The 12,111-nt window shown below is 51.6% G+C and overlaps 1 protein-coding gene across 4 annotated transcripts in view; it reads left to right on the top strand.

Annotated features, from left to right (window-relative positions):
* Window positions 1–12,111, top strand: part of RAVER2 (ribonucleoprotein, PTB binding 2) — a 1,138,299-nt gene that overhangs the window by 792,837 nt on the left and 333,351 nt on the right. The gene's annotated exons all lie outside the window — the stretch shown is intronic.

The following is a 12,111-nucleotide window of genomic DNA, read 5'->3' as shown; positions in this document are numbered from 1 at the left end:
CTCCCTGCCACCGCGGAGGGAGTCCTCTTTCATGCCCATCGACAGGTGCCCCGTGAAACCTCCGACGTAGAAGAAAAAGGGGGGGCAGGAGGTCGTCGTGGATTCGGCCTCAACCTCTGAGGAGGAGCTGATCGAAGTCTTAGCCCACGGCTCTGGCGTGGAAGAAGACCATCCTGTCGGGAGGGACCCCGACGTGGAAGACGACGAGGACGTTTGAGGGTGCCGACGGGGCTCCTGATCGCCCGTCGGAACTCCCTCAACCAGTGCCGCAAGACAACTCGGCGGCCATTTTGTTGGCGATACAGTCCTTATGCTTGGAGATGAGGACGAGACTGCCGTTACCACCAACGGAGGAACCGCTCCCGACGGGGGACCCGGAGCCAGGCCCTTCTGGGAGCCCTCCCCCTAAGAGAAGGATTCATCCTCCACCTCCTTTTCAGCCATCGCGCCCTGCTCAGCCCTCCTCCCCGTCCACGACACGTGGGGATGATACAGGGACTGACACGGCCGCGACGGGTACAGACGACGAGGTTTACGACGAGGATCTCCCGTCGTCACCTCCCACCCGGGCTTCCCCGCCCGACGAGATTGGATCGTTTCACTCCATGATCGCCAGGGCATCCGAGCTTTTACATCTCTGCCCGGAAGAGAAGAAGAAGGAAGGCTTCCTTTATCAAGGGCGCGAGACCAAGAGGAAGACGGTCCTCGCTGTACCTCTACTAGACGATATTTGGGATGAGGGCCTCTCTCTCCTCAAGAACCCATCCACGACGCCAGCTAGAAGGGATCGGTACGAGAAGAAGTACCGGGTCCCGGACGCTGCCCCCTTGTGCCTTTGGGCACAGCCGACCCCGGACTCGGTCGTCTCCGCGGCGGCCAGGAAGAAAGCGGGGGTGGCGGGGCCTCTACGTCAACCTCCCCGCCGGACGGCGAGGGAAAGAAATTGGACACGATGGGGCGCAGAGTCATCTCATCGGCAGCGACGATGATTAAGGCTGCCAACGCCTTGGCTATCATAGCCCGCTATGACAGGGAGTTGTGGTACAAACTGGCCCCCCTGCTGGACTTCCTACCAGACGACAAGAGGGCGTAAGCCCTAGAGATCTTGCAGGAAGGAGAGGTGGCGTCGGACCACGCCATTACGATAGCGACGGACATCGCTGACACTGGATTTCGCCAGTTGGGCAACGGCGTGTGCCTTAGGCGGCGTGGATGGCTCAAGGCTACTGACTTCTGTCAGGACGTACAGACCAGAGTTTTGGACATGCCGTTCGACGGGAACAACCTGTTTGGGAAAACAGTGGACGATTCCCTTTAAGCCATCAAGGCGGACACGGAGACGGCCCGGGCTCTTGGGGTTCTCCAGCAACGGCGGCCGCCCTTTCGGAGCGGCGGAGGCAAACAGGGTGCCTCCAAAGGTTCCAGCGGTGGATTTTCCACCTACCGTCAAGCGGCCCGTTCGTCGTCACAGGAAGCTTACAGGGGACGAGGCAAGTCAGGCGGACTCCGCCGTCATCGCCAAGGAGGACAAGGCGGCAAAGCCTCATCGAAGCAGGACTGAACCGGCCGTCGGGTCGGGCCCCCACCGAAGCACCCCGGTGGGAGGCCAGCTGGCGAGCTTCGTCAGCGCGTGGGATTCCATCTCCACCGACCGTTGGGTGCTGGACGCCCTGGCTCAGGGTCACGCGCTCGAGTTTCTAAAGAGGTGCCCGCGCGTCCCCCCTGTGGCCAGGAAGGAACATCACATCCCTCAACTTCTCTTGGAGGTAAAGGCGATGCTCAAGAAAGGCGCCATCGAGCTCGTCCCAAAGAGGCTTCGGGGCTCCAGAGTTTACTCAAGATACTTCCTTGTGAAGAAGAAGACGGGAGGATGGCGTCCCATCCTGGACCTACGACGACTGAACAAATTCATCAAGGCACAGAAGTTCCGGATGGTCACCCTCCAACACGTCCTGGGTCAACTGGAGGAGGGCGATTTCCTGTCGTCGTTGGATTTGGCGGATGCCTACTTCCATATCCCCATCCTAAAGGGACACCGAAAGTTTCTCAGGTTCGTGGTCCAAGGGTGTCACTACCAGTTCAGAGCCCTTCCCTTCGGATTGAGGTCGGCACCCAGGGTGTTCACCAAGTGCCTCGCACCGGTGGCGGCGCAGCTGCTCCCAGAGGGGATCCACGTCTAGCCCAACCTGGACAACTGGCTCATCCGAGCGAAGACGAAGGAGCTCGCCGCGGAGCACACGGCAAGGACCGTACAACTACTCATGGACCTGGGATTCTCCATAAACTGCGCCAAGTCCCACCTGGTGCCCGCGCAAGACGCACTGTTTCTGGGAGCGAGGCTCGACCCAGTGTCGCTTCTGGCCTCTCCGTCGGAGGAAAGGACGAGGGCCATCTTGGGCAAGGTGCAGCGGATGCTGGTTGCGGACTCGGCCAGGGTGAGGTCCATCAAGTCCCTCCTCGGAATGATGTCTTGCATTTATCTCCACCTGTGCAGGCTTCGGATGCGCCCGTTGCAGGAGTTCCTGGACGCTCGCTGGATCCAGACGACGGGCGGCTTCGAGGACAGGATCACACTCGACGAGAGTTTCCGACGAGCGATCCAGTGGTGGAGAACATTTTGGACTCTAAGATCTCAAAATCAAAACTTTTCTATCTAATTGATTGGAAGGGGTACGGGCCTCAGGAAAGATCTTGGGAACCCAGCGACCACGTACATGCACCTCGGCTAGTAAAAAGGTTCCATCGGAATTTCCCAAACAAACCGAAACCTCCTGGGGAAACGACCTTGGGGGGGGGGTGCTGTCATGATGCCTACCCCCGGAGCACCAGGCCAGGCCCAGCACCCTCGGGAGCAGGCATCACGCCCCGGGGTAAAAGCCCAGCTGCCCTTTATAGGGGCTCTTTGGACTCTGCCCTGGCGCCGTTGGCGCCAGGCTCATGTTGGACATCAGTCTGGCTCATAAGGGGAAGTGTTTGGTGCACTTACCTGAAGCAGACCATGCTGCACACTCTCCTGATGCAGACCATGCTGCATGAAGAACCAAGCCAAATGAGGCTTAGGAGGGACTATTTTTCTGAAGGAACTATTTTGTTACTTGGGTGGGGCTGTGGAAGAATACTCACCTGGAACGTCTTCCAAAGCTATCTAAGCCACGCCCGGACAGCCACACGTGCTTTGCATTGTTCTGAATCCCAGCAGCTGAACGCTCACCGTGTCTGCACCTGGACTCCAGCCACGCCCGCCTCGAACCTGGAACACCTGTAAGGGAATAAGAGAAGAGAAAGGTGAAAACCAAGAACTTATTCAACCTTCTTACCTGCATCCGGAATCTTCACGCCAGCATTCCTGAAGGAAGACGTCCATTTGAAAGCACCGCGTTGCTCGCTGCTGCGAGGCGCTTCACTCGCCTGTTCCCGAGACGCCGCCCGGCTCCATCGCGGCTCTCAGCACCGGTCGCCACATCTCTGCTCCTAGGGGAGAGAAGAAGAGACAAAAGGTGAGCAAGGGAACACCAGAGGAAAGCCGAATTTTCAGCCATATTACTTACCGGCTTTTCTTGGTGAACCATTCCACATCTCGGGTCGGCGCCGCATCTTTGGTAGGTACCGCACCCCGGCCCCTATGGGGAAAGGACAAAAGACATTACTGGGGAATTATAAAGACATTTAGAGGGGTCGCCCCCATCACTAACTCACCTGATTTTACCACCGGCAATTTAACCCCTCAACGCATCGCCTTGGTTCTGCACCTGAAATAAAGGGCAGAAAAAACCAACATAAAAGGAGGCGCACACTTGAACTTTTGCATCTTCATACTTACGGCGTATCGCTCAGAAAAGTCAAGTGGATGTGCCAGCACCTTTCTGAAAACCAGTGAAGTAACTGGACGAACGCGCGCCCCTGCACCAGATGCAGGATGGAGAGTTCATCCCTCCAAACCATAAGGTGAGCTTAAACCGGGGGTTTTGGAGGAAGTCAGAGAAGAACGAAGGGGGAAAGTGGGGAGCTAGCACACTATTCAGCAGACAGTTAATCCCCTTTCTCATATGCAGAAGGATATTCCTACGGGCCAGACAAGCAAGATTTGGGGGTCCTGTTGAATCGGTGCTCCGAATTCTGCGCATCACGAAGAGGCCACAGCAACCCAGACCAGACCAGCGCCTCCGTGGGAGCCAGGTGAGCGTTACAGAACGCGAAGCCTTCCAACAAATTCCCACCCAGGCGCTATGGAAACTTCCGAGACTGACCAGTTGGCCCAACTACTGGGGGAATTACGGGCCGAAGTACACGCCGCTCGTCAAGAGACTAATGCTCTCAGGAGGGAAGTGATTGTAACAAAGGAAAGAGCTGATGACCTGACTAGACAGCTTTTGCAAGGTCAAGCTGGACAACCTCCTTTACCCGGTTCCGGAGGGAACCCCGCTCCTGTGCTTTCCAGTAACCCGGTGCAGATTAATCTACCTGGAAACATGCCGCTGGCCCCACCCGAACGCTTTGCTGGGGACCCCAAACGATTCGCCGTATTCATGAATCAGTGTCGTTTGCATTTCCTGTGCAGACCTGGGGCCTTCCCTAATGACCAGACCAAGGTAGCCTTTGTATTGTCATATCTCAGCGGCAGTGCTGCCGATTGGTCAGTTCCACTGGTAACTCAAGATGACCCGATTCTTCGTGATTTTCAAGGATTTCAAGCAAGCATGGAAAGGTTATTTGCTCGTCACTCCCAGGGGCAGGTTTTAGATGACGAACTTCTATCTCTGCGACAGGGCAATCATGACCTCCTTTCCTACATTGCAACCTTTAATAGACTAATTGTGGAAACTGGGTAGCCAGAGGATAAAAGAATCACGTTATTTTATCGAGGTCTATGTGGATAACTTAAAGATGTCCTGGCCCAAGTTGTAAATCCGCCCCAAGAATGCTCAGAATATATGGACTTAGTGGTCCAATTGGATCACAGACTGCAAAACAGAAAAGCAGATCGGTCCAAGTTTGAGACCCGGGTGTTAGTCAAGACCCACGCTAACCTCAAGGGGGCTGAAGTCTCTGAGCCAATGCAAATCGGAGGAGTTAAAGGACCTTTAACGCAAAAGGAACGTGAAAGAAGACGGCAGATGCACTTATGTCTTTATTGTGGATCCTCTGGACACTTTCTACGAGATTGCCCGGCAAGGCTGCCCAGGAAGGTGGTAGGAGCCGCTGATAAAATCCATGAAACCTCTGTATCGGGAAACGACCCCGCCTGACAAGCGTAGGGGTCCGCTTGCCGAGCTTGAAAACGAACTCTCAGACCTCGCATTTCACTGTGCCAATGGTCCTCGTAGATCCGGAACAGCCTAAGCGGTTGCATGCAATAAAGGCATACATCGATAGTGGGGCTATAGGAAACTACGTGGATCGTGAATTGGTCTCCAGGATTAAACTTCCCCTGCGTCCTAAAACCAGCAAAGATGTCATCACCACAGTTGATGGAACCGAAATTGCCTCGGGACCGGTAACACATTCCACAGCTGAGGTGACACTTGTAGGTCTGGACGGCCATCGGGAGGCAGTTGTGTTTGATGTAATCAAGGCTCCACAGTTTCAGGTTATTCTCATAATCCCTTGGTTAGAGACACATAATCCTCGAATAGATTGGCGAGCGAAGAGAATAACTTTCCGGAGTGTGCACAAACCTGCTACCCAGAAAATCTGAAGATCAGTCTAGCATCAGCAACCTCTGTCTCCATGCAACTACCTCCGGAATACCAAGACTTTCAGGACGTCTTCCAAAAGGAACAGGCCAACACGTTACCTCCTCACAGATCGTACGATTGCCAAATCGATCTGGTTCCCGGTGCACAACCCCCTTGTAGCAGAATTTATGCCCTTACTGAGCCGGAGAATCTGCATTTGAGACAATATTTAGATCAATACCTAGCCAATGGTTTCATTCGCCCGTCAAAGTCTCCGGCATCCTCGGCTTTGTTCTTCGTGCCAAAGAAAGAAGGCGACCTTAGAACTTGTATCGATTACCGCGCATTGAACCAGATAACTGTTAAAAATCGTTACCCTCTGCCTTTGATCCCTGAACTCCTTGACCAGTGAAGGACGCTTGCATATACACCAAGTTAGATCTCCGGGGGGCTTATCATCTGGTACGAGTAAAAGAAGGCGACGAATGGAAAACGGCCTTCCGTACAAAATATGGACTATTCGAATACCAGGTGATGCCTTTTGGGTTGTGCAACGCGCCAGCTGCCTTCCAATTCTTCATGCACGATGTCCTTCGGGAACTCATCGATGTCTGTGTTGTCGTGTATATCGATGACATTCTGGTGTACTCCTCTTTGGAATCTGATCACAGAAAACATGTCAGGGCCGTCCTTGAGAAATTGCGCCAGCACAAACTGTTTGCAAAGCTGGAAAAATGCGTTTTCCACACCACCGAGGTTGAGTTTCTTGGATTCATCCTGACACCAAAAGGGGTCCGAATGGACTCACGGAAAGTGGATGCTATCCTCAAATGGCCATCACCTAGTTCGGTGAAAGGTGTCCAAAGCATGCTTGGTTTTGCCAATTTTTATCGCAGGTTTATCCCGGAATTTTCACGGGTGGTGCAACCCATCACTGCACTCTTGCGGAAGAATAAACGTTTTGAATGGACCGAGGAAGCTGAACAGGCCTTTCAGGAATTAAAAGCTAAATTTACGTCCGCACCTATTTTGAAACACCCGCGTCCTGATCTCCCATATATAGTCGAAACCGACGCATCCAGTTTAGCCATGGGAGCTGTCCTGTCTCAGAGAGACCCCGAAACCAACCAACTGCACCCCGTAGCATTTTGGTCCAGAAAGTTCTCGCCGCCGGAGATAAATTATGCAATTACTGATAAGGAATTATTAGCCATTAAGTCCGCCTTTAAGGCTTGGCGGCATTATCTTCTTGGCGCCAGGCATACCATCACCGTGATCACTGATCACCGAAATTTACAATATTTAAAAACTGCCAAGGCTCAGTCTTCACGACAGCTCCGATGGGCTTTATTCTTTGCTGAGTTCGATTTTGTAATTACCTACTGTCCCGGCTGTAAGAATGGCAAAGCGGACGCGCTATCTCGAATTGGAATGGGAGAAATGGACACAAACTCTGAACCTGTGCCGATAATTCCCGAACAAAGAATCTTGGGGATAACCACTTTACAAACCCGTGAAGACATTCAAGCACGGGTAAAACTATTCCTGGACTCTTCACCCTTGCAGGATTGGATTAAAAGGGGGTCTGCCTTTTCAATCAACGATGGCTTACCTTACTTCCAAGGACGTTTATTTTTGCCAGAAAAGGAAAACAAGAACTGGTTATTTCCCGTCATCACGATACTCTGATGGAAGGGCATCCTGGCATTGCCAAAACAGAGGAAAAAATTAAACGACAATTCTGGTGGCCGTCCTGGCGAAAGGATATTAAATCTTTCGTGATGTCCTGTGGAGTTTGCGCCCAAAACAAAGGTCAAAAAACAAAACCCGCCGGTCTTCTTCAACCCTTAGACATTCCACCAGCACCTTGGCACACCTTGTCACTAGATTTTATCACGGACCTGCCCTCTTGTAATGGATACAATACTATTCTGGTTGTGGTGGATTTATTTTCCAAGATGGCCCATTTTATTCCGTTAAAAGGATTACCTTCAGCTTTTGTTCTTGCCAAGGAATTCCTCGAAAATATCATCCGTCTGCATGGATTCCCGTCCATACTAATCTCCGATCGGGGAAGCCAGTTTATTTCTCATTTTTGAAAAAGTGTTGTCAACTGGCACAAATCGACGTAAGACTCTCAACCAGCCACCACCCACCGACCGATGGTCAGACGGAGAGAACGAACCAGCCCCTTGAACAATATCTACGATGTATGTTGCACCAATCGGAGGGTAATTGGAAGGATATTTTATGGGTGGCTGAATATGCATACAATAACTCGATACACTCTGGAACTGGTCAGAGCCCCTTTTATACCCTATATGAACATCACCCTCGTACTTCAGACTTGGACTCACCTTTGAGCCTCGAAATGCCCGCAGTGGACCATTTGCATTCTACGATTACTCAAGCCTTCAAGGATGCTACTGCACACTTACAACATGCGAAAGGGAAATACAAAAAGAATGCGGATCTGCATCGAAAGGAGGCACCTCCATACCAAATAGGGGATCAAGTATGGTTGGCTACCAAACACTTATTGCTCAAGGGACCTCGGACTTTTAATCCAAGGTATTTAGGCCCTTACTCGATCAAAGCTATAATTAACCCAGTGGCAGTCAAGCTAGATCTACCAGCTAACATGCGGATTCACCCCGTTTTTCATGTGTCGCTTTTGAAACCAGTGCAACCAGGAACCAGATTAATAAAGCCACCAGAATCAATCCAGATAGATGGGGAGCCTGAATTCGAGGTGAAGAACATTTTGGACTCTAGATCTCAAAATCAAAACTTTTCTATCTAATTGATTGGAAGGGGTACGGGCCTCAGGAAAGATCTTGGGAACCCAGCGACCACGTACATGCACCTCGGCTTGTAAAAAGGTTCCATCGGAATTTCCCAAACAAACCGAAACCTCCTGGGGAAACGACCTTGGGAGGGGCCTTGGGTGGGGGGGGGTGGGGTGCTGTCATGATGCCTACCCCCGGAGCACCAGGCCAGGCCCAGCACCCTCGGGAGAAGGCATCACGCCCCCGGGTAAAAGCCCAGCGGCCCTTTATAGGGGTTCTTTGGACTCTGTACTGGCGCCGTTGGCGCCAGGCTCATGTTGGACATCAGTCCTGGCTCATAAGGGGAAGTGTTTGGTGCACTTACCTGAAGCAGACCATGCTGCACACTCACCTGATGCAGACCATGCTGCATGAAGAACCAAGCCAAATGAGGCTTAGGAGGGACTATTTTTCTGAAGGAACTATTTTGTTACTTGGGTGGGGCTGTGGAAGAATACTCACCTGGAACTTCTTCCAAAGCTATTTAAGCCACGCCCGGACAGCCACACGTGCTTCGCGTTGTTCTGCATCCCAGCAGCTGAACGCTCACCGTGTCTGCTCCTGCACCTGGACTCCAGCCACGCCCGCCTCGAACCTGGAACACCTGTAAGGGAATAAGAGAAGAGAAAGGTGAAAACCAAGAACTTATTCAACCTTCTTACCTGCATCCTGAATCTTCACGCCAGCATTCCTGAAGGAAGACGTCCATTTGAAAGCACCGCGTTGCTCGCTGCAGCGCTGCGCTTCACTCACCTGTTCCCGAGACGCCGCCCGGCTCAATCGCGGCTCTCAGCACCGGTCGCCACATCTCTGCTCCTCGGGGAGAGAAGAGACAAAAGGTGAGCAAGGGAACACAAGAGGAAAGCCGAATTTTCAGCCATATTACTTACCGGCTTTTCTTGGTGAACCATTCCACATCTGGGGAAAGGACAAAAGACATTACTGGGGAATTATAAAGACATTTAGAGGCGTTGCCCTCATCACTAACTCACCTGATTTTACCACCAGCAATTTAACCCCTCAACGCATCGCCTTGGTTCTGCACCTGAAATAAAGGACAGAAAAAACCAACATAAAAGGAGGCTCACACTTGAACTTTTTTATCTTCATACTTACGGCGTATCGCTCAGAAAAGTCAAGTGGATGTGCCAGCGCCTTTCTGAAAACCAGTGAAGTAACTGGACGAACGCGCGCCCCTGCACCAGACGCAGGATGGAGAGTTCATCCCTCCAAACCATAAGGTGAGCTTAAACCGGGGGTTTTGGAGGAAGTCAGAGAAGAACGAAGGGGAAAAGGGGGGAGCTAGCACACTATTCAGCAGACAGTTAATCCCCTTTCTCATATGCAGAAGGATATTCCTACGGGCCAGACGAGCAAGATTTGGGGGTCCTGTTCAATCGGTGGTCCGAATTCTGCGCATCACGAAGAGGCCACAGCAACCCAGACCAGACCAGCGCCTCCGTGGGAGCCAGGTGAGCGTTACACCTTCCAGGTTCCTTTGTCAACCCTGTAGTACCATATGGTTAGTTGCAATAAGCGGCTGCAAGCCTGCTCTGCATCTTTTGCTTTGCGTTTCTGCCTTTTGCTAATAAAAAGCAAAGGCTTCTGACATGTAAATGCATCTGTCCTCTATCTACAGAACTGTGTAAGCATGTTTTGTGTGTATGCTCGTGTGTCCCCATGTAGCTTTGTGCAGGGATGCGAGTTTGCTAACGTTACTATGTCGTAGTGTCTCTAATGACGTCAGTACAGCTGGATATTTATCGTCGGGCAACCAGGTCCAGTGTGGCACCTGTATCCATGAGGACATCAGCTGGATAAGGTTTGAATGGTTGAGAGAAAATCTGTTTGCATATGTAGAAGTCACTGGCCCTCCTGGGGGCTGGCCAAATAGTGACTGACATCTTGCATTTCTGACTCTTTGGGCTGTCATGCTTATAGGGGTCCAGAGGGGCATTCCAGGGACCCTCTCTTCAAGTACAAGGCCCCTTCTTTTGCAGCTAACAACCCCCCAAAAGCTGTTGGAGAACTGGGGACCACTGGTGGAACCTAGGGAACTGCTGTGGGCCCCAAAGAGGGGGAGAACCCCTGGCACCAGCAGTGTGCCAGAAGGAAGCTAGAAGCTTTCACTGGGACAGGCGCTGCCTGAGAGACGTTGCCCAGAAAGACACTGGCTGGGACAATCTTGTCCTTCTGTATCGACCAAGGGCCTACACGGGCTGTTGAGGAGGTTGTGGCGCCAATTGTCACATGGGGAAGGTTGAGGAGAGCACACTGCAGTAGCCGGTTCGCTTGGGAGGACGCTATGAGAGGAAGGGAAGGGAAGACTCCTGCTGTACGCAGGTACTGAAAAGCAGCCTCCACGCTGTCCGAGCCCAGAATCAGAGCAGGCAAGCGGGAGCCGCAAGGAACGCAGGTGCCACAAAGCAGAGGAGGCTGACCCCAGAAGAAGGAACGGGGCACCAAAGAGCCGCTGCATGCTTGCCGTGGCAGAACCAACGTTCACCACACAGAGCCAGTTTGTCCACCCAAGGGAAGCTGGGACACTGGGGAATGTCGGCAACACTACCAAGGGCAGATGAGAATAAATGAAGCAGTGAAAAGGAATGGGAAACTCAATATTTCCTAAAGAGACATACCAAAATATTGTCAATTTTGCAAGTGAACCAATGAAACATATGAGGAAGTCCTGGCTGGGAAGTTTACCAGGCAGATTCAAGTTGCAAGTGTGTCAAGTGAAGCACAAGAGATAGTCCTGGCAGGAGAGTATACCAGGCAGATTTTATTTTGCCAGTGTATCGAATTAAGTATATGAGAAAGCCCTGCCAGAAGAGTATCCCAGGCAAAGTCAAGTTGGACACTGTGTAAGGTAAATCATATGAGCTATAAGGACACATCAGCTTTAGCCAAATACTGTGGGTAAAATTGGATTGAAGAGGAGAGAGAAGAAGCCTGGCAGGAGAGTACACCAGGTATCCTATCAAAACTAAGACTAACAGTCATGTTGTTTTCCATACAAGTTGTTTTGCGACCAAACGAAGCCCATGGAAAACTCTCATCCTTAAAGGTTTAAAAGGCAGTGAAGAGAAATCAAGGGGAAGGGAGCCATCCTCTGGAACTGTGACCTTTATCCATCTGGAACTTTTGTGTTTGAATTAGGTCTTTTCCTTTTTGAACATTTGCACCCTTTTCAAGGCCACAGACATTTCAACTTGGAGTTCATTTTCAGAGTGTGAGGGCCAGAATAGTATTTCAGACACAGGATGTTTTGCTTTGGACATCTTGACATTGGACAGACCCATATTTTTTGCTTAAGGCAGGAAAGTACCTCCTAGAATAGGTAAAGTGAGGCATTTTCCAACCCCTTTTTGTTTTAATGTTACGTTAATGTTAAAGGAGATTTGTACCGCACACTATCACCACCGGAGTGGTCCCCTGGCGCTCTGGCGGCTCTGATAAAAGGCGGGGCGGTGGGTGAGTTAGTGGGAATAAGCTGGAAAAGTGCAAGGGAGCAGTGATGTGCTGTTGGCACCCTCAACGCGGTAACTCCATTGGCTGGGCTTGGGCTGTTTTCCTGTCATTAGTCAAGTCTATTTGTGGTCTGTTTT

Source organism: Ambystoma mexicanum, chromosome 1q (assembly GCF_040938575.1).
Source record: "Ambystoma mexicanum isolate Mex_15411 chromosome 1q, UKY_AmexF1_1, whole genome shotgun sequence".
NCBI lineage: Eukaryota > Metazoa > Chordata > Amphibia > Caudata > Ambystomatidae > Ambystoma > Ambystoma mexicanum.
Note: the sequence above shows the minus strand (reverse complement) of the source record. Positions and strands in the feature narration are given on the sequence as shown.